We start from the raw sequence: 27,953 nt of genomic DNA, 5'->3' as shown, positions 1-27,953 counted from the left end.
ATTGTAAGAAGTTTCGCGGTGATAGTAGAGTGAGATAGCACCGGATAGCACCATGCAGTGATAAAAGAGTGATGCAAAATATAAAAAAGAGAAGAGAGAGAGAGAGAGAGAGAGAGAGAGAGAGAAAGAGGGGGGGGGGGGGGGAGAGAAAAGGGAACGGAGTGAAAATGAAAGAGAAAGTGAGAGAGAGAGATCAGCATTTAAAGATATTCTTAAGAACGCAGTATTTTTTGTTTGTTTGATATTTTTGCTGCAATTTTAGATATAATAGAAAGAAATATTTATACAAACTAAGTACATATAAATTATTAACCAAGTTGAACTACCTATATTATATCATATCACCCTTCTCAAAACCCACCTTTTTAATCAGTTATAGTATACTGGAGGCTCACACAATTCCATTCAACTGAATTGTATTGTATTAGTAATATTTTATTTCATTTTGTTGGTTTTAAGCTATTAGAAATGTTGAATAATTATACTAAGTTAGACAGCACCACCTGTGCGCTTAGAACAACCTGTATAAAGCGCTCTATAAATGTAATTATTATTATTATTATTATATCATAATATAAAACAATTGAATAATTATACGTTTGAAAATAAAATAAAGAGTTGACAAATCATTTCAAAATTGAAAAATGCAGGAGAGTTGAACGTGATGGCGGCCTCAGGAAAGAAAACTATATGGGCGACCAAACTGATGATATATAATAATAATGATAATAATACTAATAATCTTTTAAAGTCCACTCCAAATTGTATTAAGTTAAACCGAAAATGGAAATTCGTTTTGCCCAATTGATCGTGAGCCCGGCAGCCACTGAACAGCGCCAGATCGACCTCGACGTTGCTCTATCCCTTATTGTTGAACGCCAAACAAGGTAGATGTATAAACAGAATGGTAGTAGGGTAGTAGGCGCAAAACAGGCATTTCAAGCACAATGAAATTGGATGGACAATTTCCATTTAGAGCTACGTGAGGAAATTATTGTTGTAGGGATGCGCTTTTAATAATATTTGTTGATTAGAGAAAACATGGATGGGGGTGTAAGAACTACACTGTAGAGCTATGGTTTAGAGTTATTCCTGTGCTCCTGCTCATATTATCTTGCGCTGATTTTTGTTTTCTTTCTTGACAAAATTCTCCATATTCTTTGGAGCTGGAAAATACCTCATATGGCAAAGCTAATATTACTGTAGAAAAGAAAAAGAAATTACCCATAAAACATGTGCGGACTATTGACGAGAGGTGGCGACATTCCACTCATATTTCTGACGATAATCGCGAAATCAGCAGCGCAGTACGACGTCATGACATGGATTTAGCATACCGAACGTAAAACGGCCATGGTCCGTATAATGCTGCGAGCTGTGCTGTCCTGGGAAGTTGTTTATTCGAAGCTTAAATGCTATCCAGTCATTGGAATGCACTCTGTAAGTACGATTTTCTGTTCATATTTTCTATGTTATGAATGTAAATGCGTGTGAAATTGACTTGAATCATGGTTGGAACATACGAATGATTTGGTAACATGAAAAGATATTGACGGGTGAAACGTCGGCTGTTTTTTTGTTCAGGTGAAACTCGACCGGCTTGTGAATTGTGTGTGCTTGTGATTGTGAGACTTTTAATATCCTGCTTGTGATTGTTATTGTGAATTGTTGAACAATGTTTCCACTTAAGTTTTACAAATCTGAGATGCATGGCCCTACGTGTTATCAGTGTCTGTGATATGGTGTAATATTGAAGCCCCCCAAAATTTGCGCTTCAAAATGATTGTGAAGTGCCTCAAAACGTGGGGCGCTGGTCCGAGATAAGGATCATCTGCATAAACGAGGATATCCTTGTAAACGTGGACTGATGCGTCCTAAAAAATAATGATCGTCCTCATTTTTGCAGACCCTTCATATTTTTGATCGGCGCGTTAACGATGCGAAAAACAGATTCAGCGATGATTTTCTTGATGCATTTTACATTGACTTTGTACAGAGACTTTCACATTATGAGCAATAAATCCTTGGGAAGATGGACAAGCCATAAGAGTAGACGGTGAACTAGGGTTATTTTCCCATGAGGGAATCCATATTTTGCATCGCCAGCGGTCGATTTGGTAACCTGAAACGCGCAGAGTGCCGATGAAAAAAAACGTCCGCGAAAATGCAGACGGTCCTTATTTTTGAGGACACATTTTGTCCACGTTTTGACGATCCTCATTGTCGGACCAGCGCCCCTACTGTTCACCGTCTACTTTTATGGGTTGTCCGTCTTCCCGAGGATTAATCGCTCGTAACATGAAAGTCTCTGTACAAAGTCATTGTAAAATGATTCAAGAAAATCATTGCGTGGATCGGAAATCGGAATCGTCAGCGAAAAATGCGGACAATCCTTATATATGCGGAGATATCTGTCCGCGTTTACGAAGACGATACTCGTTTAAGCAGACGATCCTTATTCTCGGACCAGCGCCTCTACTGAAAAAAGGAGTGGCTGGTACTTTTACCAACACCATACTAAAAAAAAACCTCCAGATTTCATGAAAATAGACAGTGAACGGACGTGTACATTAGGCCATTAGAAAACGATGAATTGCTTACATGTACATTAATTTAATGAAGGTCTGAGATTACATTCGGTAAATTCACACATGTGCACGCGCTCGCACCCCACCATCGTTACGGTATGCAGTCATACTGTCCAGAAGTTTGCCATGAATCCTGTGAGAAAGTGCATATTATTTGCACAACCTCTATTTGTATATATATGCTAATCTTGATTATGGTTTTCACAGAATGTCAATTTTGCTCCAAGTTAATAAAAATTTCACAAGTAATCATAGTAATCTTCCCCTTCCTGTAGTACGATCTACTCTAAACTCTAGAGAGCTCTACTGCTACCGAATGAACCTTTGAGGGCAGCAGAGCTCCCTTGAGTTACATGTAGATCCTCCCTAGACCAATCGTTGCTATCCCTCAATTACAGGGGTGGGGGGGGGGGGGGTATGTGGGCACGGGTTTGAATACTTATGTGAGATCACTGGCTCATGTACAATGTACCTCAGTGAAGAAAAAATAGAAATAAATAGATATTGCTCCTACATGTACATGTATGATACTAGGTCTAGTCTAGCCTTGTACGATGTACTGTAGAGAACTCTGCTAGGCATTTTGCACTCGTTAAGTATTCTCTAATTCACATTTACATTATATTCAATTTATAGCATTCTAGATCAAAAGACAATGCAATGATAATCCAATGATAACGACTGAAAGGTGACTCTTAATATGTTTTGATTAATGGACCCTGCACTGTACTATCAGTGATCCAGGTTTCATTGCATTAAATGCTGACCTTGGGTGTTATTGTATTGGTCATCTAAACATGTCCAAGGAAATTATTGGGGATGTTGTTCATTTCCTTGTGTCCTGATATCAGCATGTGATATGTTTGTTTTGTAAGTATACTGCAAGGCTCCACGTCTAAAGAGAAGGCATCGTGCGCGTACCACTGTAGAGTAACAATCACTTGATTAGTCACATGTAACTCTATATGGACATAAAGTTTCATAAGAAGGTTGTTGGTAATTAGTCATATTGTACAGAATACATTCAGTATGTACATGTAAGCATGTTGAATCCATCTACTGTATGTCAGGAAATGAAAATAATGAATTTTACATACAAGAGTATGTAAATTAATGAATCTTGTTAATATTTGCAGAATGTGTGAATTATTGAAAACAAAAATGATATAAAGGATTTTGGCTCCTAAATTTAGCCATGCACATACATGTATGCCTATACAAGTATCTACATGTACATACAATTAGCTGTTAAAACAAAGTTGTAGTTTGACTAGGATGTACTGTACATGATGTAAATGTAGCTCTTGCAAATCAAAATCATTATCCTACCTACATACAGTTCATAATGTATACTACATACATGTACATGTACAGAATGGCGATATGGTATGTGCATGTTGAATCCATCTATGTTCCCTCAAAGATATCCACAAAAGGAATCCTGAGTAGGCCTACTATGCTTTCATACATGTACAGGTCTACACTAGACCCTATGAAGTATGATGGCTGGCTGGCTGGCTGGCTGGCTGGCTGTATGATTCATCCATTGCAGACTTGCATGGTGGTGATAAGTAAATACACTTTTCGACTTCACCATAGCAAACAAAGCTGTACTTGTATGTGCAACATGCACCACTGATTCAACATTTCATAATCATTCAAAGCTCACCTGACAACCTACTGCCTTTTAACTCATAGAACCAACCAGAGGGCAATGTTTGCAGAGCGGAGTTTGCAAAACATTTATTCTGCAATTTGATAAGGGGCTGGTGTCGTTCTTTCATTTCCATGTTTCAGTCGGAGGTTTTTCTATGTCAGTCATATGTGTATTCAATGGGCCTGCCCTTTTTACGGGTCTTGTAAAAGCAACAAAAAAAAAAGGGGGGGGGGCATCATTTTATTTATAGAGACCATGGTAGACCTACACATGGATGCTCATTGTTTCTTTCGTGGGATTGTACGTGTCATACTTGTCTTTTTTATGTAGGTGTTCTTTGAAAAGGGGTTGGTGTCGTTCTTTCATTTTCATGTTTCAGTCTGAGGTTTTTCTTTGCCAGTCATATGTTGATTCAATAGGCCTGCCCCTTTTATGGGTCTTGTAAAAGGAATTAAACAAAAGAGAGATCATAGTAGAACTATGCTCATTGTTTCTTTCATAGGATTGCACATTTTATGTTGTTTACTTGTCTTTTTCTCATGTTGGTGTACTTTGTCTTTGAAAAATTTCAAATGGACTATCCGATTATCATTAGCAAACATGAATAATTTTATTTCCGCCTTCAATGTGCCACTTCAAAGATAGCACTTGTACACATGACACCCACATGGCTGCCCACACCCACATACCTTTTAAACATGGAGAAGTCCTACTTTGTGTATTAATCACTGCCAAAGTGATAGAAGTGCTTGACTGAAATCTTTTGTTTGCTCCCTTGACATGAAGTCTTCCACCTTTGTATCATATACATGTAATAAAACCGTCAGTGCATAATGATTAAATAACTTTCATGAACACGTGTCTCGACTCTCGATTGGTTTTATGATTTTGTACGAAGGACCTTTATCTGCCCATGCGCACATACATGTAGTATCTCTGAAGTGGCTTATTCACGACGACTATGGATTGATTTGATATATTAAAAATGGGATTCTTATGGTCTCCCACTGCCCAGGCAGGCATTGTTCTTCTAGCAATTGTCTCAGGCACTCTGTTACAGGTCTTCATGTATGTTTGTAATTTAGGTTTAGATTTCTATACGGTTCCTGCTGTTATGGTGGTTGATCATTCACCGCCTTCCTGGTACATGTAACTGGAAAACTAATGCAGACATTGGCTAGACTGGAGTCATAGTGTGAATGGAATAGGCTACATGGTAACATGTACAGTGTAAGCCTACATTTGATACCAAACAACTTGAAAACCACAGCAGACAGCCAGAATTTAGGATACATGTGATAAATTTTGTGGTTTTCAACTTTAGTTGGGAATTGGGGCATGTGTCATGTAGACCCAAACTTTGAATATGGGCCAACTCCCCTCCCCCCCCCCCCCTCCTCCTCGAGGAAGAAATGATCGGCAAAAATAAATTTAATGTATTATTATCTTGTGCCTAAAAGTACATGTTAATGTGTAGATTATCTGCAGTTACAGTAAATTTGAGGCTACCAATCACAGATGGTCACATACATGTACATCACCCTATAATATCCCATAATTATCATGGATGGACTTACAATACACCAAATATTGCTTCACATTTCAAAATGTGGTGGACAAGACTGTTGAGATTGCCTGAAGATGATTCTACAGAAGTCATTGAGGTCATGTTATTGTGAGATTACCTTCAAATCCGTAAGATCTCAAGTGCAAAAATAGCGTTGACATTTTACATTTAAATGAATGTGCTTCCTCTTGTGCTGGCCTTTCATTAAGTTAAGCTTGAACTTTAAAGACAATAGAGCATCTTGACATAGTATCGGTGCAAACATCGACACTTGATACGTTACTAGTATAGAAAGCAGAACAATACATCCATCTTTTAATATCCTTCCTTGCAATGTCAGTTTAGTTTTGTTTCCTGTACATACATCACTCCCACATGATTAATGAGGGATATTGGTTTACATAGATCTACATCTACTAGTACTACATGTAGGTGAAATAGAGAAACCTGATCTGAGATCATCTTCATAATTTAGACAGTACTGGTAGACATGAAGCAGTGGAGGATATAGTTTGTCGTCTGGTAGCGAAAGGAAATCAAGTGAAAATTCTTTTTTTAATTTTTTTTTACCAGACTTTAAATTGAATTAAAGTACATGTAAATTATTAGGTGATCCCAGAGAAGATTATAACTTTACATACACAGATATGATTATGTACTAGGTATTATGTACTAGTTGCATGTGGGAATATACTTGTAGATTTAACTAGGATCGAAATTACTTTTCACCTCTTATTTGCCAAATACTCTATGTACATGTAAGATAGATTACAATTTATGACAAGCCTCCTTTATTTTACAGAAGCCCCATAAGTGCTGCTTACTTTTTTGGCATGGAAATTCTGCCTGTGGTTTCAACTTGAACCAGTAAAAACTTTGCTCTGTTTGAGCAGTGAACCTTAAATTGTCTCTTTAGAAGATTAATCTTAGACGAGGGCAGGCAAGCTTGGGGCAACCTGAGTACCATAAACCGTCTCCTGGCCGCGCTCGCCTTGGTGTAATGTTCCTCGATTAACAGGATTTGTTTTCATTTGACATTTGTTTTGATCAACTTGAGTGCCGTTGTGCAGTTCTGTAAACATGCCTGGATGTGGAGAGGGTAATTCATGTCCATCTTTCATCCTCATCTTTCATCCTCAAGTGTCTGTACACAAAACTGTTACATCGCTCAAGAAGGATCAAAATATGGCAACAATGTAGTTAAGAATTTTTTTTTTCAAGGAGCATGGCATATTTTCCTTTTTCTTGTTATATAAGCAAAAATTAGATTTTACATCCATGGTAACTGGCTTTGCTAAAAAAAAAAAAAAATCCAATAATATTTTATGGTCCAATTTTCATACTATAAAAAGTAGGACTCCTTTCTTACTTCTGTCTCATACATGTAGTGTAAAGTCTAGTTTCTATAAGTAAGTGTGGTCCCATTATTTTGATAAGTAGGTTAATTGTAGTGCTCCTCTTTTGCTGCTTTACTTATGTACCTCCAAGTTAATAAATGTCATTGCCCATATTTTCTAAAACAACAGACTTTAATTTTTTTCATTAATGTCTGCTTGGCTGAAGGCCCAGAGCTAGAGGAACGATGGAATGAAAAGATCACCGCCGGCCAGGCCAATTGTTCCCATTCATTATCTTCTATCATTTGATTACACAGTGCATGTGCTGTCCTCTATGTAATTACATTACAGGAACTTTAGTGGAAAACAGTAATTGCTTCACCATATTGGATCCAAACAGGGGTGTATAATGTAGGGATACTTTTATCAGGCATGTACCGGTATTGAAAATGTACTGAAAATGTACCGGTATGTTCCTCTTCAATGATGAGATTTGTTTTGTTGGGAGGGACAGATACATGTATGTGACTTCACTTGAGATTCCTTACAAGTTACAAAACATCGGAGGCGGAGCCTACATTCATTGCCATTGCTCTGATATGTTCAAGAGGTTTGTTTAGTCTTGAATGCGCTGCTTCTGAATGGGCATTTGCTTTTCAGTATTCATATTTATTCCCCATTTTTTGCAGGGGGAATTTTGAAAAATTGTTTCTGACCATAATATAGTGACTTTAATTTCAAACAAAAAGATGTAAAGATTCTCAGATTTGCCCACAAGAAAAAGAATGGGTTCTTCAGGCGGTCTTCATAGTTGCGCACCTCTGTGTAAATATTTGTACATGTATGTACTGATGGTCCAAAAATGCCTTATTTGCCTATATGAATTGCAAAGGGAGGGGGTGGGGGGGGGTAATCCCCTTTCACAGTTTCTTATTTCTGATGCAGTTTTTAAATTCAATGTAAATTGGAAGATTTCATTTGTGCATATTATCCCATAATTTTAAAACCTTGACATGGAAGCCTACATGAACCTGCATGTTCCTTCAACATCACAATGATCCGCTAACATTGACAGGAGAAAAACAAGGATGCAATATTCATCAGAAAATAAGCTGCTAATTGCCAGAGTGTTGGGCTCCATGTGGAATAGTAATTGAGCTTCATTGAGCTGCGGTTCTTCTTTTGTTTTGGTGTTACGTTCTTTATACTTTAGCACTCTCGCCTTTTTTCTGTCTAGCTGGAGGCCCATGGAGTCTGCCTGGGTTGTTTCATCAAATTGTTGCTCGTTGTTTTTCTGTAGGGGAGCCCCAAATGTCAACACATGTCTATGGAATGGAATGGAATGGGAAAGCAGGTCGAGGGTGGGTGATGAAAGATATGAACGGAGTAAGATAAACAACAAACGGGATAAGTGAATATTGATTAGCCCAATTATGACACCCAAATTTTTAAGATCCTCATTTAATTGGAGACGTTATGTTCAATCAAAGGTCCATTATTTTTGCATTTGTTGGTAATTTTATTTTCTTGGAAATGTAATTCCAGTTTGTACATTGTACATGAAAGATCTATATATTGCACATGCCTTTCTTCTACAGAGGGTAAAGCTGCTTGCATGTCATACTCATAACAATGGTACAGGATGTTCACTATTGTAGCATATCAGTGGTAGAGAAGGATGAAATGAAGTGGTATTCCTCGTATTTCATTTTTAAGTACTTCCGAACTCACTGCCCCACTCCCTCTTTTTTCCCCTTTCCCTGATGTTGTGCGTTGACCACTTCTTCAATGGACTGCACACTCTTATTTTTTTATTTATTTACTTTTTTTTTGGGGGGGGGGCATAAAGGACACCCTTTGGCGTGTAATTATGGCTTTTAATGATTTTATAATGAGTGAAATGTATTGAACCACCAAGTAGCCTACACATGCATTAGCATTCACAGTCATTCATCCGTTTCTAACTAATGTTACTATTAATGAAATGAGGTGTTACCTCAAATCAATTCAATCACTGTAATTGATTTTCTTCCCTCACTTGAAATGGATGGAAGTGGAACAGAATTCCATTAGATGTAGGTACATGTATGAGCATGTACAAAACAAAGGCTGCAAATAAAGTGCATACATATATGTGTACTTTAAACAGTCCATACATCAAATGCAATAAAGGTTTGTTTACTGATTCATCTGTTGTCAATCTTTCCCGCTGCAATTATGGCCTGCAAACCACAATAGGGCTTTCTTTCCCCTTTGTCTCGTTCTTAATGCATCTACGTACATGTATGCCACTTAACTTTAAAAGTTAAGGTTTAAGGTTTACCTCCTGAGTTATAAATGTTGTTGACCATCATCTAGGAGGGACTGGGAGTCAATTTGGCAGTATGACCGGGGTACAATGACAGAGCTACATGTAGGGCTTCCTCAAATCTTCTCTTCATTCTCTGCAATAAGAAGTTCTGCCCCTCTGTGGAATAGCAAACAAAACCCACACATGTATTCTTTTTCATGAACCAGTGATTTTAGATACCCAAATATAAATACAAGTAGGGCGGTCGGTCACTTTGGATTGACGTCCATTATTGACCAGTTCTTCGGTCGTAGCATTGGGAAGTGGTCTTCTTTTGTCCACCCACACTCCTTGGTGTAGCAGTGTCCTTGTATAGATAGACAGGTCTACATTGAGGTCCTGCACATCCTTTGTTTTGTATATGTACATGTATGTAGGCCCTGTACTACATGTAGGCCCACATGTACATGTACATGTAAACCTACTTTGGGGTTGAAGTTTGAACCAGAGCTATTAGCTCTATGGCTCTGTATTAAGTCACATTATTGGATGCTTCCTTTGTTGTTACTGTATGTGCTTAAACATGCTGCATATGGACAACAATGGGAATCAGCAATAAGCTTGAGCACTTAAAAACATCATTTTCTGTACTCTGTGGCAGACATTTTATGATGTGTTTACCCATTTTAAAACATGATTTCTTCCAATGCTACAAGTACAATGTATGCTATGAATTATACATCAGATAGCAATTGATTGTGGCCGATGTACAGTGTACTTGCAAAACAATATGCTTTGTAAATATTTGTACTCAAGGAAATACGTAATGTCTCAAAGGGCAAACTTTCATTTGTCCCAAACCTCACACGTCAGAGCTAACTTCTACCTGTACATGTACACACACATGCACCTGTCCATGTAGGGATTTTTAAAATACCGGTACCTTTTGAATATACACTGTGTGGGCCTATCAAGAAAACCCATGAAGCTTGCAGATGTGTATCCTTAAAGGTAAAGACTAGTATTGGAAACGCCCCAATTTCAAAAATGAAATGGAAGCTCTTTATTACCAATCATGTGAAAGAATATGTTTTTACTAATGCATGATGATAACATTTTTGCCGGGAAACCGCCTACTAATTGATATATTTGGTAAATTAATTTATCTATTGGACTGTGAGAGATAAACGCGTGTGTCGTGCACGTGTGCGTAGTCCCATATACATCTTTCTGTGTACAGTGCTTGTAACTTTACGAAGACTGGGCCAAATTTCTTATCATTTTGAGGATTCCAGAACCTTGCAGTACACACCAATACTTATGCTAGATGATCAACCTTTTCTGATCGATTCAACAACGTTTCTTTCACAATGCAATCGCATGACCATAACTGGTCTTTATCTTTAATGGGTTAAGAGTTATTGTACATGTATGTAAAATAATTTTAGCAGACCGCAATCCAAAAAACAGTGCAGGTTGTGTGTAATGAATTGCACAGCATGGACTGGACTAAGTCATGCATGAGATATGGATATGCCTGAGGGGTGAGCATACATGTACAGTACAATGTGTTACTAACACGTGACGTTCATAATGAATATATATGATACATGGTCTCTATGCTCTGTGTAAACAATGATGAAGCTTTATTCATAGCTGAAGGATGAATAGCCTAAGTTCTAGGCGATATGAGTATTTCTCCTGCTCATACTCAGCTTACAGTTTATATGTCGAATTGACACTTTTGAGACTTGCTCTCTCCCTCTCTTCTTTCTCTCTCTTATTTTTATCTCTTTCTCTTTGTCTTTGTCTTTCTCTGTCTCTAGCCACACTACCAACATGAATTACAAATCCATCAATATAGCCATGATATAACTTACAATCTTTTCTGCCTGTTCTCAATCTATTATTGGTTTATTATTGGTCTGTGGTTGTGTCTCATCAGTGTGACTGGGAAAATATAGGAAAGACAGAGAGAGAGAGAGAGATAGAGAGAGACACACACAGATAGAGAGAGATGGACAGATGGTCAGCAGAAAGTACAGTATGATACATGAAGTATCATACTTGAGTCAAGTGAAAATATTCTTTGTTTTTAACTGAGGAAAGGTTAATTTCAGCCTGAATGCTAAGCTAGCAGAGTAAAGCAAGTCCGTGTAGTATAAGTACACACATACACAATGACCCATGGCTTCCACAATAACCACAAATGTGTAATGAATTACTCAGCATGAGGACCAAACCTAGGGTGCGTTTAATCGACACTTTTTCACCCTAGAATCACGGTTTCTAAAGACGTTTAGTTTAAAACGCAATGCGTTCAAGCGATTTTTTCGTCGGTCGTAAAAATAAACGTGTTTGAAAACACAAACATGAAACGCTGAAAAAGATGCGTTTTGTATCATGATTCAAAAGAATCACGGTCGCTAAAATTCGATTGAACGGACGGAGTTCTCAATCATGATTGTATGACGAAGCCTCTTCCGGTTTGGGAAAAACCGCGCGCCCGCTTTGCATGCAATTTGCGTTCACTATACCATCGTGGCCTGTTCCGTTATGTTATTCCTTGTTTTTCCTTCTATCATTTTCTCTTTCTGTCTTTCCTTATGTTATTCTTTGTTTCTTCCTTCTATTCTTATGTTATTCTTTGTTTTTTTTCCTTCTATCACCTTTTCTTATGTTATTCTTTGTTTTTATCATTCTATCATTTGCTCTTTCTGTCTTTCCTTATGTTATTCTTTGTTTCTTCCTTCTATCATCTTCTCTTATGTTATTCTTTGTTTTTATAATTCTATCACTTTCTCTTATGTTAATTATTCTTTGTTTTAATCATTCTGTTACTTTCTCTTTCTATCTTTCCTTATGTTATTCTTTGATTCTTCCTTCTTTCACCTTCTCTTATGTTATTCTTTGTTTTAATCATTCTATCACTTTCTCTTTCTGTTATTCCTTATGTCATTCTTTGTTCCTTCCTTTTTTCACATTCTCTTTCTGTCTTTCCTTTTGTTATTCGTTGTTTCTTCCTTCTATTTTTATGTTATTCTTTGTTTTTTCCTTCTATTACCTTCTCTTTTGTTATTCTTTGTTTCTTCCTTCTATTCTTATGTTATGCTTTGTTTTTTCCTTCTATCACCTTTTATGTAATTCTTTGTTTTAAGCATTCTATCACTCTCTCTTTCTGTCTTTCTGTCTTTCCTTATGTTATTCTTCGATTCTTCCTTCTTTCACCTTCTCTTATGTTATTCTTTGTTTTAATCATTCTATCGACTTTATCTTTCTGTCTTTCCTTATGTTATTCTTTGTTTCTTCCTTCTATCACCTTCTCATTTTTTGTCTTATTATTGTGATCTATGGTCAAAACAGCAGTCGACAGTCGGCCGTAAACAATAGGCCATTTTCGTAATGTAACCAAATTTAATGCATAGGTCTTTGTGAAGTGCCTCAATACAAATTATTTCATTCACCTGATAGGAATAATAGTATTTCAATAGTCAGAATGCAACTGCATATATCAAGTGTTGCTAGGTAGGTCAAGCCATAATGTTTGTCCAACCTGGCAACAACTAATGTATGCAGTTAGGATTCTGTCTATTAAAATACTATTATTCTTATCAGGTGAATGAAATAGTTTGTATTGAGGCACTTCACAAAGACCTATGCATTAAATTTGGTTACATTACGAAAATGGCCTATTCCAGAAAGCGCGCGCCGAAGTTCCTGGGCCATACTGCGCAGTGTGATGCGCAGTGGTTTGGCTCGCAATGAGCTAGAATCAGCGTTGATGAAAAATCGCTTGAACGCAAACCGCAGTGACCTTGCTTTTTGTAACGGCGTTTTGAATTGTGATTCATGTTTGTGATTCTAGCTTCGAAAATTCGATTGAACGCACCCCTAGTCGTGCATGAGATATTTAGGCCTTGGTCTATTCTTTACTCCTCTTTACAAAGATGACTGTAAAATACTAACTTCTAATGAAAATGATACATGTACAGACCACAATAATAGGTGTACATGTAGGTGAGACACTGGTTTGCATTTACACTCTTGTAGAGTAACGTATGAATCAGTGATTCATGGTCGTCAGCTCTCTGTTTCAAGCTTCCGTTGTTGTGTGGTCATTCAGTAGCATTAGTTTGGAAAGTGAGACAGAACTTTGGGACAAGATAAAGATTACCAATGTAAGGTTTGTTGACCCCTTCGTACCCCCAAGTGGAGCTTGGTTGTCTGAGCTATTGTGCAAGCTAGGAGACAGATTATACAAAGTTCATTTGGTCTGTGAGCACTTCATGTAATCTGGGTTCATATTGGGATTGTGTCTGACTCATCTAGTTACCAATTCAATGAAGAAACTCCATATGATACATACATGCACTCAGGAGGAGATGTAGAATGCTGCAGTCATGTGAGTGCCAAGGGGAAATACATATTTAGTCAATGTTTGTGTAGAGTGGATCGTGAATTGAAATGCTTGTTCAGTCTTTTACTGTGCTTAATGCACTAAACATGAGGTATGTCAAAGTATAATTTCAATTTTAGTTACATGTTAAAGGTACTATGTCCCTTTTGCAGCCAACCTCAAATTCTGTAGAACTTTGCAGGAATTATGAATATGTCATGTATGTCCTATCTGTGAAATTTAAACGTTAGCAGTGTCCTCATATTCAAATTATGCAAGGAAACCCGTTTACTTGCTAGACTTCACTGTCAGACACTATTGAGTGACTGACTGGCTTTTTTTCTTCTTTGGTACATGAAAAGAGTTGTAAAGGGTACATGAGCATTTGTCTACATCAATAACCCACTTGTGATGGCCAAGATTAAACTGATTGAATCTTTGCGCAGCATAAAACGTATGACCATTCGGTACAATTGTCTGAAAATCAAGACTATTACTTTTGGGCTCTATAGCCCTAAAGTCAATTCTACAACTAATAGTTGTTATTTTCCCACTTGAAGACATTTTCAAGCCCCACCTTTTTAGGGAAGTTCTAAATTAGTATTATCTTTCAAATGCAGTTGGAATTTAACTTTTTCATTTTTTTGACCTGCAAATGGGTCATAGTACCTTTAATGCCATTTATATTAAACCCTTGCATTTGCATTGATATACAGTACTCTGGCTCTGTGATTGCATATTAGCTGATGCGATCTTTGTATCAGTTTGCAAAAGAGACAGGATTGCTATTGAAAAGTATTTCACACTAAAAAAGGACAAATCAGTTTACCTGTAATAAATTTTTTTTTTTTAAACTGACTAAAATTAAAAGGTAGTTATGTTTAATATCTAGGCCCTACATGTACATTTTGACATATAATTAGAGAATCCTAAAATTCATACACGTGCAATGTAATTCTTACCCGAATGAACATGTATATGCCTGCATAATTCTGCTTTTTAGATAAATCTAAGTTCTTATTTGATAAGCAACTTGTTTTGAATGAAGTTTAATTCAATTTATTATGATGCTGTGGTTGAATATCTCAAATTACTGTTTTGGTCTTTTGGTACACATGTGTACACTACAACAATGGTTCAGGCTGTGTGAAGTGGGAAAATAAAAGCGCTTTAGAGCACCCAAAACACACATCAAATACGAGTAGCCAGCCAGAGGCACAGAATTAAGAGGCTGTCAATCTTTTGAATGGAATGCACTCGGCTCAGACTTGTTTTTCAGGTAGAAGGGGGTTAATGGAGGGTTGAAGTTCATACTCAACTAGTATAAGAAGGGAAATATTGCAATGTCAAAACTCTCTTTCATGCTAGCCATTGTGACACTTGTGCCATGTTCAATTTCTCAACATTGGAAGAAATCACCCCAACTATTCATTTAATTAAAGGAGAAGAAAATCAAGAGATAGGTACCAATTCATAGTATGTTTAGCATACAACATTTCATTGATTTGATTCCCGGTTTAGCTGTAATGATGGCCTTCTCTAAGCTCTATCATTGAACACTCTTTTGTGGATGTATGAAAGACATTGTGTGCACTATAAAGAGAGCAGCTTTAGGTCCCCCTTGACTCCCTTCTGATAAATCAATGATAGTCTTGGTCCCACAATCAAATATTTACTTTCTCTATTTAACGAGGCTAGATTTCATGCCTTAGATCTCTGGTCTGCGAGAAAGCACCCCGATGCTGGGCTCATTTAAACAATATGCCTCAAATTAAGTTTGGAAACGGGGCAGCTAAAAATATGCCTGGCTGGTGTGCGGGGCTGCCAGTGGAACAACGTGAGCACAGAGTGAGGCCGGCCGGCCGCATTGCGTGCTTCATGAATGTTTGTCTCCATATTGATTACCCCTGCTCGAAAGAAAAACAAGGCATAGCTTCGTCCCAGCAAGGGATATTGCTTAGCGGTATAATGTAGGTACGGGAAGGATACGGGTGGGTTATTACGTGAATCCGAGATTTTATTAAAACGGTATATAAATGTTTGAGAAATGCAAGTGAGCCAGCCCCTGGTGGAATGCAATCTCATGCTGGGAACCGGGTTGCTTTGAAAGGACATTTGGAGCATGAAGGCCAACTGACAAAAACAGACCAACCCAAACTGTAGGGTCGATCTACATGCACATTATATGAAAGATTCTGTTGGTATTGTACATGTATTTAAAAACAATAGACAGACTGACAGAATGCTGCACGGATTTAAAGGAGTAGAAGAACAAGGTTTAATTTAACTTGCAAGAGTGAAGTGAGCAAACTTTCACCAAGGGAAGACCCTGATTTAATCATGATGATAAGATAGATAAGATAATTTATTGGTTTCCACAATATCTCATTTTTTGTTATGCTCTAATGTAAATTTAGCAAAAATACTTAACACTTAGATAGAAATTTTCAATTAAAACTGATCTAGTTTTTAAGCACATTGTGCAAGAAACAAGTAAATCTTTACCCCACAGTACTCATGTACACGAACATGTATGTACATTTAGATCCTAATTGACTATTTTATTCCTTTTGCAGGATAAAAGCCATAGCCCCCTGACTCCAGCTCTGCCGGCATGCTGGTATGTGTACTGGCTGCCCACGTCTTGTTTTCTGCAAACCTGTCAGAATCAAATGTGTTTATATCTTGAATCTGTCAGCCAGATATATGTATATCCCATGTGCCCCGGTAACCAATGGTGCATATCGCACGAGCACTGCTCCATCCATCACACAAATTAATTTTTCTAGATTTGTCCCCATTAATTCACCCACTATGCCATTTCATATGAGCACATAGAGTGTGATTGCCGGACAGGGAATAATCAGGCTGTATTACCAGCCTGATGTCTATGAGGCAGGCACAGACTCCACTTTGAAGAAAAAAATTATTGTGTCTGAATTATAGACTACAACAGATTTTCGTTGTTTGTCTCTCAGCCTTTCATTGCTAGTGTACATCTACCTAATTCAGACCTTTTGTTGGGAGTTATGATTTAGGATTGTTTGTGCCTTTAAAGCAATAAACAGCTACAACTCGACTCTGTGAGCAGCATGGACATAGTGAAGTCTAACCAAGATTGAGCAGCCACATTTACCATGCCTATCAGATGTAGCGCAGTGATAGTTAAGACCCTGTTTTAATGTTGGCAATTATTTGTGCTGGTTAAAGACTGCCACTCTGAGGCTTGTCTGTAGGCGCTGACTCTATTTTGATGTTTAAAAACAATTCAGTTAAGCTTTGAGCTAAGTCTAGTTGTGGCAGTACTGGGAGAAGACATAGTACAGGTTCTGTATAGAGCAGTCTCCATAGTCTTATACTTCAGACATTCTTCTGTCTGTTAAAACTAACTTACAGCTGAGGAGGGATTGTGCCTGCCAATGAACTACCCCTTGGGTTTGGCAGTGCCTCTGCGTTTGAGCTGGGTCATTCATGTGTGGAGAAAGAGGATGGCAAGAATCCAAGATGGTGAGATCAGAGATGGCTGGCTGACTGACTCAAGAATGTCTGTGTGTCATCTGGATGGTGTCCTCATTTCTAGTGGACAGGCAGGTACAAGGAGCAAATTGAAATGAAGCCCACCGTCATTATGCCCTCGGACTGTGGATGCATGGGCAGGGAGATTGACATTTCATGAACTTTAAATCTAGCCATCATGTACAAGTTATCAATATGTTTCATAAGACATACATATAGTCTAATTCAAATGATATCATGGAGATGGGAGAGATGTACATGTATGATTCTTCTGTGAAAGCTGTCCTTTCACATACACATACACATAGTAGTAGAAAGGGAGGGGGGGGGGGGGGTGGAAAGGGGTATTATAATTACTGAGTGCCACCAATGATGGAAGTACTACATGTATGTAAACTTTGTTTAAGCATTTTGTTTTCAAAAAAATGAAACAAATCAAAACGAACAATAAACAGATAGAGTAATATCATAATACAATTTGTGTTATGTAGAGTATTTTAAATTGTGACTCTATGCAGACTTTCATGCTTTAGAACAAAAGGCACATAAAGCAGCAGTGAGAATATGCCTTTGGCCGTGGGCTGGCTTTCCATGCTTGGTGACCGGTTGATGAAATATGAATGTCATTGCCTGTACCTGGGAATGTTTATACCTGGCATGCATACGCCCCATTAGCTCATTTTGCTTCACTGGTAACTGGACAAGCGCTGCCTGCCAGCACGGGATCCCTCCCCTCTTCATGCTTGGCTCCATGTCCTCAAATCAATAACAGGTCTGCTTGGGGGATGAACGGGAAGAATTGTGACCTTTGCGAAAAGAGACGTTTTTTGTTCTTGAAACTTTGGGGGAATTGTCTAAAAGGGAAAAGTTAAATGTATTGGAGCAGTGTTTATGCAGATTAAAATGATTTGAAATAGCACCCGGAAGGTGTAACAGTGAAATGAAGAGAAATGGATAACCTACATGTACATGTATAGTATACAAAGGAAGATTAATCTACATGTAAGTGCAAGGCTGTTTTTATCTTGACACAGGTTTCTGATATGCCTTCAGTTCAAGATGTATGGATGTGTATGATGTTTTGTGCTGATTTTGAGTTTGAATGGTCTTATATTACACGATTTTTGTTGAAAATTTGTTTATCTTAAGTGTTTCTTGAGTCTTATGAATGCAACATCAACTTTAAACATCTTCAAATGCATCTTCTGGATGAAACATTTCAACATAACCCAGCTAAACCTTTCTAAAGCCTGACTTAAAACTCAATAGCAACCTTAAACCCTAACCATATATCTTTGATAAGAGTCTGTAGCAAAAATTGATAAGTAAAACACTAAATATCATATAGCAATTTTAAGTGATGGTTATAATAGATATAAGTCCATGCTTGGATTTCCCCTTTAAAAGCCTTTAATAGTTGATAGAAGTTGTTGGGAGCTGACTGAGCTTGATAATGTGCTCTTAATTACAGAGGGCCCCTTTGATTGCATGATATGCGTGGGGTTATGTGAGTGAATGAAATTAAAGCAGCTTGGATAATAGAATTTATTTTCTGGTTCAGTTCATGCTGAGCCATAATGGTCTGGCACCCAGCTCGATACACTTATATGTAGGTTGGGAAATAACTGGTTGTATAAGGCTTGCCCCTGTGATGACTGTTCTGCATTCAATACCCTACACTAACTAAATTCCTGACTTGAACGCTCGACCAAACATTATACACTTTTCTATAACCATGCCTAATCCTAACCTCATACATGTATCTTTGACAAAATAAAGCCTTGAGAAAGTGTCACAGGAGCAAATGTTGGATCACCAAATAAAGAAGTCATTCAATAAATACAATTTAATACTCAACAAGAATGAGAACATTGCAGTAGCTTATAAATAGTGGGGCTCCAGAAAGCAGAAAGTTATCTCTCAAGCTTTGGTCTATTAGTCACAGTAGAGAAGGGGAAAATTTATAAGTTTTTAAATGTTTGGTGTTCTGTTATACTTTGTAAATGTAGAAGGATATTTTGTCTTGTGAGTATGAGGATGAGTATTCTTTGAATCTGTACTGCCTGTTGTCTCCCGCCCCCTACAAACAAATCCTTCATTTGTGTTTTACGATCTCTACATTTTTCCAACCACATTGTTATGTTTATTCTATCTTTGTTTATTTACTTTTCTAGATGTGATTTTTTGACCAGCCTGATTGAGAAGTCTGATATTACTCGCCTATGAAACACCCATCCAAGTCTCTACTTGTATGCTCTTGAATGTGGATGTACCAACTTGCCATGAATTGCAAATGATACCTGGTAAGTATTCAGAGTGATTTTTCAATTCAGCCTCATCTCCCCATCTGTGTATGCAGAGAGGGAGGGGGAGGGGAAGGGAGGGGTACACGGGGTACATGCGGCCGTCATTGTTGGCCAAACAGCTTGTGATCATCAATGAACGCCCGGCTGGAATGCTCCCTAGGGAGTGGAGATAGTGCACACTGTGTGCGGGCAAGCACTGAATCCAATGACTGGGGTAATAGTATATTTGTAAAGCGCTTAGAGACATTTGTATTAATTATTATTATAATTATTTTTAAGGGAGGGGAAGGGAGGGTGAGGGAGGAAGATAAAAGGAGAAGAGATGGGGAGGGGGAGGGCAGGGCAGGGTCATGGGGCGGGGTAATGTATACATGTATACATCTGACATCATGGGTGTCAGACAAAGGTAAGAATCACAAATAAATGTTTGTGTGAATACATCCTGTGCCTCCAGCTGGCTTTGTATGGCTGGTGTGGATTTTCATAGATTTTTCAGTTGAGATGTTGTGCAGTTTGGGGTATCTGAATATATACATTGTTGAGTACGATGCTAGACGATGCTAGACGATGCTAGGGATCACAGATATAGTGTATGTGTAAACACATCATTTGCCTCCAGCCGGCTTATGACCGCTGGCAGGTTTTTTGTAGATTTCCCAGTGGGGATACCATGCAGTCTTGGGACTAGGTGTAGTAAAGATCACAGAATAAATGTATGTGTGAACACGTCCTTCGCCTCCAGCTGGCTTTGGACAGTTGGTAAAGGTTTTTGTAGATTCCCCAGTAGGGACACCATGCAGTCTTGGGACCAGGTGTGTACATGAGCATGCATATTGTTAATTGCTATGCAATGCAATCTACACCATTCCCTCTTTCCTCATCTCTTAGTAACTTGAACTTTTGTTTATGGCATCCCTGATACTCCGGACTTGTTTTGTTTTAGACTTTGATGGCAAATCAAGATGGCTTTGACAATGACATTGTGATTAGTCCATAATGCATATATATTCTTTTTACCACAAGAGTTCTAGTTGATGTTGCTTTCACTAAGGGCTTATTATGGGCCTATCATGGTAAAAGTGAGGTACATGTATACTACACCTTGGTTGGAGTTGAGTTTAATAGTGCACAAAATTGTTGCTAGAGTATCTACTATGTCTTGCAAAACATGTACATCATTATTTTGTTTATTACCTTAAATGTTAACGAACAACCTTATCTCTTCTGAAACAGGGAGTCTGTCTGACCTCATTCATCCCATTTGTGCGATAGGAAATATTGCATTTTGTGCAGGAAACAGATATGATCTCCATTAGGCTGAATTAATACTCACTAATCTTAATGAGATTGCGGTTAACATTTGAACATCATGTAGAGTATTAAGCTGACGTGCAAGACTACACATTTCTGTAGTTTATTATTATGACAGGCTAAAGGAAGCATATTTTTGTATGTGCCCCTACTCCCCCCCCCCTCAGGAGGGGGGGGGGGGGATATTACAAGGTATGGTGTATGTAATGTGTATCAGGGTAGATGAATTTAAAAGCCAAACAAATCTCCATATCCTGCTTTTGAGAGTAGTTGAAGAGGGATTGACATGTTTATATTTTTATAGACTAACCAAAGTCGATGAATACTTCTTTATCCAACATTGTTGATATTACAAAATGTGCTCTTAGATCATAATGCAAACAACATTAGTAAGAGATTGTGCAATATAAGTTTATGTGGCGATGATTATATCCATCTATTGTCTCACATGTTTAGACAGTGGTAGTTTGAAGCGATGGTCTGAAACCATGTTCTGACTAATTTGCCTTGTTTGCTCGAGTTTTCTTTCAAACAGGATTTTTCCAAGAAGAGTTAGTTTCATTATCATTTCACACTTGACAGGAAAAAAAATCAATTAAAAAAATCAACCTAATTCCCCATTGTTATGATGTTAGTTATAGAAAATTGTATACAGTAAAACCTGTATATTGTGAAAGTATTTCCTTGTATAATATTTTCCATTTAATTTGAGATTCTATTCTGGACGGTGAAGCATAACAACTTATTCATAAAGGTCAAGATCCACTTTAGCAAAGTTGGCTAGCCTACCTAGTGGCAACTAGGGATCTTACTCTGTAGGGAGTTTGTTTCAAGTCCTTTGAATATTTGATACATGTACCATGTAGTCCGTGTTCTTGGGAGATGCCGCAGAGTCAGATGAGAGGGACAGAGAAAGTGTAAGAACCCATGAAAAGTTGATGTCTGGCAGGCTTTTACTTTTATTTGTGTTTTATTTGTTATTATTATCATTATTTTTTAATGAAAAACAGAAATACAGAAAAGGAAAGATTTAACTGCAACTTGATATTATACAATTTGGAAGAGATGTGCTGGTCTAGTGCACACGTCAGTCTGTGAATCACATTTTTAACTTTTGGAGTCCCCGCAGCGGCATTAATGTGCTTTGGCAAGACATTAATTAATGTACATTTGTTACTCTCTAACCAGGCGTTAAATGGGTACCGGTAGGAAGGAATTCATCTAATGCTATCAATATCTGCATTGACTGAAATGTTGACTTTGATGGGCATTATTCAGATAGCAAGCATATCACTTCACTTGTTTAATTAACAAATCATTGGAAACATAACATCCATGACATGCAACATTATAGGAAAAAGGCTGTGTAAAACCAGTTACCACTCCTGTGGAATAACCCAAATCAGTACGCAGTCAGGAATCATCAATTCTAGGCAAAACTAGCCTTCTAAACTGAAAACCTTTCAAAATATGTCACAATGGGTGAGACTTCTTATCGGAAGGCTGCATTTTTCGAGAAAATGTCCTCGCCCTATTTGTGAAAGTTTAAGTGACTTTTCACCGAAAAATCCATATCTTTTGCTGTATTTTTTGGTTTTATACCGTATTCAAAATATCGGCTTTCAATTTAATATTGGTTATTTCTCTTTAGAAAAGTTTAACTGAAGTTTAAATGAATAGTTTGGAGGCCAAGCCCATTAAACAGGGTTTAAAGGTAAAATCTCTACCTTGCTACACCAAGAAGGATTAATCTTATTGAGGGAGAATTTGCCTTGTTTCGAAGCAATTATATTAGTCCTGTATCTGTTTTTTTCATTTGACCAATATGCCTTAAAGGGATAGTTGAGTTCTGTTTTCAGACCGCAAATGCCTTCAAATTGCATGGTTATTGCTCTTATTCTTATCTATGACATTTCTAGTGCCCATTTAAAGCTGAAATTGCTAAGAAGGTCATTTTAGACCCCAAAATGTGTGAAATTTAGCTAATACGAGCATACCAATTCGGCTCCACTTTTTAAAAAACATGATGACCGTTAATTAATTATTTAATTAAAAATAACAATTCATGGGCCAGCTGGTTGTGCGTAATAAAAACATCAAGAAAATGCCAACAAAAAAGCCAACATCGGCATTTGCTGAAATATGACGTAAAAGGCGTTATTTCATTTTTTTTCAACGGTTTTTTCAAATTTGTCAAAATATCTAATATTTGTGGTGGTACACAAGTATTAGAAATCGTTATATTTCAGCCGTCTCTGAACCGATTTTGATCAAACAAAGATGAATTCGTCATTTAAATATTATGTTCTTTCAAATTTGGATAATGGATAATGGATTGGGAGGACCAGCTTAATTTCTATATTTTACTGGCCATTTGTCTGCTTGCTCAGCGCACATTCCCCTTTCAATTTTCAAAAGGGGATGAGAGAATGAGAGATAGAAAGGAAATAAATGGAGATGGGGAGAAGGACAAGAAAGAAGGTTATATGGCTTATCTGTCTCCAAATTACAACAAGACGATCTTAGTGATGTGGGGAACAATGCTTTAATAGAGACTTTAGAGATCTATTATGTACATGTATGTTTTGTAAGCTAGTCCTTGATGTCAACATACATACCAATGTTCATTGCAGATTTATAACAAGTGTAAGCACAGAGGCAGCTCCAACGCCAAATAACATAAGTTTGCCTGACAGCAGACGCAGGGAATACTCAATTAGTAGCATCTAGAATTTTCTCTCGATCGTCCAAATTGGGGCATGGCTAGAATAAGTGAATGTGACTGCTTGACTAGATTCACAGGTTTCAGCAATAACATTTAATATACAAATAATATAGTAATGCTGTCATTTAATAGCCACAGTTCACCATAAGATACCTTTGCATTTTTAATGTCACAGGTTCCTACTGAATTGGAACATTGATGCTATCAACAGTGTATAAATAAAAAATGCATACATCATTAATAAAAAATCCTTTGCCAAGGAGAGGGTGGCGTCTTGAATAAGCTTTACATGTACGGGTATGTAGGCTTCTATACCATGCCTTACACATCCTTACGTATTATGATCTACATCTTTATCTAATATGTTTAAAGGCAATATAGTGCTACCTTCAAGAGAAAAACTGACAGGTATTAGCCCACCATTTATTACTTGCATTTCTCAGAATTTCTTGATAATACAAGGGCAGTGTATGCATTTTATTAAAAACATCTACCATGGGTTAAATTGTAGGACCTACATGTACGTTAAATCACCTACTGTCAGATAAAGTGTCCTATTTTTTTCTGTACGTTTAAACCAGGTCTCTTTCAAATATTTTCATTTTCCGACAGAAGAAAACACTAGATTGTAAAAGTACTGATCCCCCCTTCCACTTAATACCTACCACCCCCCCCCCCCCCCCTTAGTGCTTCATTGGATGCTTGGACAAAAAAAATGTTGTTTCTTGAGCTGGGTAAGCCTTATCAAGACTACCCATGGTTGTAGCTAGAGCAGCTTGATACAGTACAGGGCCTATGAGATGGAGGCTCTGTAGTCTTTCAGTTCACACTCTGTGTTTTAAATCATAACTGACAAGGGTTTGTGTCTTCTATCTACTCAGCTAGACTGAATGTGGCACGGGCACTCAATTACCCTATCAGCTGGCTCCGTGCTTATAAGTTAGAGAGTTGTAAACCACCACAGCCTGGATATACATGCTTTACTCACAGGGCGAGTGAAAGTGACACCCTTTGTCTATGAACACCAGGCGTTTACAACAACACCGCTGATAACCAAAATAGTTTAGCCCTGACAAAGTGCGTGTGAGACCATGGACCTACTAGGACTGAGGTCAGTGATGGTAGCTTGAGATAGAGGTGATAGAATCAAAGCTCCAACATTAAGTATTAAAGTGTGAAGGGGATTATACAGCCAAAGCTCGATCTCTTTCTCACTTTCACCCATCGCTGTACTGTTGTATCTCGACTAGAAATGTAGATTTAACGTAGTAAGTAATCAGACTTCTTTACTTTTCATTGCACTTTGCACATGGATATTTTAAAATAGCATGCACATTTATACATCTGGGTAGATAACATTTTAAGCCATATCATCCAGATCTAATTTCATGTAGTGAGTTATAACATACCGTAGTATAAAAAGTAAGATACATACTTGCCACCTTGGAACTCTCAGCTGAGTGCTGCAGTGGGGGGGGGGGGGGGGGGGGGGGGGGGGGGGGGGCTTTCATCGAAAGGGTGCGGTGCGGCGCGGCGCGGTGTGGTGTGCTCAACGCACCCATTCGATAAAAGAGGGGGGCCTTTTCTCGAAAGGGTGCGTTGAGAGCGGAGTTCCGTTTTAACACACCCTTTCGATGAAAGCGGGGGGGCTTTTCTCGAAAGGGTGCGTCGACTAGTCTTTCGCATCAGTCGTTTAAAATGAGGATCTCGGACAGAAGGTAATAGTGCCAATTTAAGTATATCGAAAATGTATTAAATAAAATGGAATGTCTTGATTACAGAGTGGTCTCTTTCGTTATTACTATGTTGATGGGGGAGACAGAGAGAAGGAGGGAAAGGGAAGATAACAGGAAGAAAGAAGAATAAGAAAGAGAAGAGGGAAACGGGGGGGGGGGGGCGAAGGACTCTTGCCAAAAAATAAATCAGAGAGAGAGAGAAGGGAAAGGGAAAGGGAAAGAGAAGATAAAAGGAAAGAAAGAAGAGGAAGAAGAAGAAAAGAGGGAAACGTGGGCAAAAGGGCTTTTTGCCTCCTCCCCCCCCCCCCCCCGCCAAAACAAATAAATAGGAGAGAGAGAGAGAAGGGAAAGGGAAAGGGAAAGAGAAGATAAAAGGAAAGAAAGAAGAGGAAGAAGAAGAAAAGAGGGAAACGTGGGCAAAGGGTTTTCCTCCCCCCCCCCCCGCCAACAAATAAATAGGAGAGAGAGATAGAGATAGAGAGAAGGGAAAGGGAAAGGGAAAGAAAATATAAAAGGAAAGAAAGAAGAAGAAGAAGGAAAGAGGGAATGGGGGAAGGGCAAAGGCTCTTGCCTCCTCCCTCCCCCCCCCCCCGCCAAAAAAATAAATAAGAGAGAGAGAGAGAAGGGAAAGGGAAAGAGAAGATAAAAGGAAAGAAAGAAGAGGAGAAAGAAAGAAAAGAGGGACACGGGGGCGAAGGGCTCTTGCCCTCCCCCCCCCCCCCCACCAAAAAAAAATAATGAGAGAGAGAGAGAGAGAAAAGGAAAAAGGGAAAGGGAAAGGAATATAAAAGGAAAGAAAGAAGAATAAGAAGAAAAGAGGGAAACGGGGGCGAAGGGCTCTTGCCTCCCCCCCCCCCCCCCCCCCCCCGCCAACAAATAAATAGGAGAGAGAGAGAGAGAGAGAGAGAGAGAAGGGAAAGGAAAAGAAATATACAGGAAAGAAAGAAGAAGAAGAGGAAAGATGGATACGGGGGAAGGGCGAAAGGTTCTTACCTCCCCCCCCCCTTCCCGCCAAGAAATTAATAAGAGAGAGAGAGAGAGAAGGGAGAGGGAAAGAAAATCTAAAAGGAAAGAAAGAAGAGGAAAAGAATAAGAAAAGAGGGAAAGGGGGCGAAGGGCTCTTGCCAACAAAATAAATAAGAGAGAGAGAGAAGGGAAAAGGAAAGAGAAGATAAAAGGAAAGAAAGAAGAGGAAAAGAAGAAGAAAGAGTTTTAAACGGGGGGCGAAGGGCTCTTGCCTCCCCGCCAAAAGTAAATAAGAGAGAGAGAGAGAGAGAGAGAGAGAAGGGAAAGAAAGAAGAGGAAGAAGAATATAAGAAGAAAAGAGGAAAACGGGGGCGAAGGGCTATTGCCTCCCCCCGCCAAAAGTAAATAAGAGAGAGAGAAGGGAGAGGGAAAAAAAATATAAAAGGAAAAAGAAAGAAGAGGAATAAGAAGGAAAGAGGGAAACGGGGAAGGGCGAAGGGCTCTTGCCCCCTTCCCCCCCCCCCCCCCCCCCAACAAAATAATAGAGAGAGAGAGAGTGAAGGGAAAAGGAAAGAAAATATAAAGAAAAGAAAGAAGAGGAAAAAGAATAAGAAAAGAGGGAAACAGGGGCGAAGGGCTCTTGCCTCCTCCCTCCCCCCCCCCCCGCCAAAAAATAAATAAGAGAGAGAGAGAGAATCTGTTCTGATCCTGGTCCTGATCCTCAAGAGGATAGAAAGAAGACCAATAAGAACGTTATCGTTCGAGAGAGAGTGTTTGTTGCTTCTAGAACATTTTAGAATTAAGTCCCATCACATTGCAGTTGTGGGGAGGGACTATGATTATTACCCCCTTGGATGCTTCCCAGAGTCTGGCTTTGAAGTTTCGACTGCGTTGCAGGCAAAGATGCTGGGGGGGGGGGGGGGAAGTAAGTCCAGGCCCGTACGGTTCTTGGAAAGAAGGGAGATTCGATATATCCGTCTTGCATCTTATGTTGGAGAAGGAGAGGGAAAGAGAAGATAAAAGGAAAGAAAGAAGAGAAGAGGAAGAAGAATTTGTGTTCTGCCAGTGTCACAAATAGATATATAAATATGCTCATCTGACGATAATTTGATGTATAAAACCTCTCACCTTCTTGGGGCTCCGCCCCTTGGATCCAACACCAATTGTGTCCTGCCAGTGTCACAAATAGATATAAAAAATATGCTGATCTGACCGTTATTTATTGCCCAAAACCCCTGAGATCCGGGTGCATCCCCACCCCTGGACCCCACCCCAATTCGTGACCCCTGTGTCACAAATAAGGTATAAAATAATAACAATTTAATGGACAAAACTCCTGAGCTTCTGGGGGCTCCGCCCCCTGGACCCAACACAAATTGTGTCCTGCCACTGTCACAAATAAGGTATAAAATTATGCCATCCGACGTTAATTTTGATGATTAATACCCCTGAGCTTCTGAGGCTCCGCCCTGTGAAAAAAACGTTGTAAAAAAAAAACACGTAAATTTTTACCGTTTTGGGAGATAACCCCCCCCCCCCTGGCGTTCAAGGGGGGGGG

At 38.6% G+C, this 27,953-nt stretch overlaps 1 long non-coding RNA gene across 1 annotated transcript; it reads left to right on the top strand.

Moving 5' to 3' along the window:
* The first annotated feature begins 1,309 nt into the window (after positions 1-1,309).
* On the top strand, positions 1,310-25,073 carry LOC115919334. Its single transcript, XR_004061802.1, has 3 exons — positions 1,310-1,440; positions 19,526-19,654; positions 24,575-25,073. It is a non-coding gene; the product is annotated as an uncharacterized LOC115919334 (long non-coding RNA).
* The last annotated feature ends 2,880 nt before the right edge of the window (positions 25,074-27,953 follow it).

This window comes from Strongylocentrotus purpuratus, unplaced genomic scaffold (genome assembly GCF_000002235.5).
Source record: "Strongylocentrotus purpuratus isolate Spur 01 unplaced genomic scaffold, Spur_5.0 spur5_scaffold_6, whole genome shotgun sequence".
Taxonomy (NCBI): Eukaryota; Metazoa; Echinodermata; class Echinoidea; order Camarodonta; family Strongylocentrotidae; genus Strongylocentrotus; species Strongylocentrotus purpuratus.
Note: the sequence above shows the minus strand (reverse complement) of the source record. Positions and strands in the feature narration are given on the sequence as shown.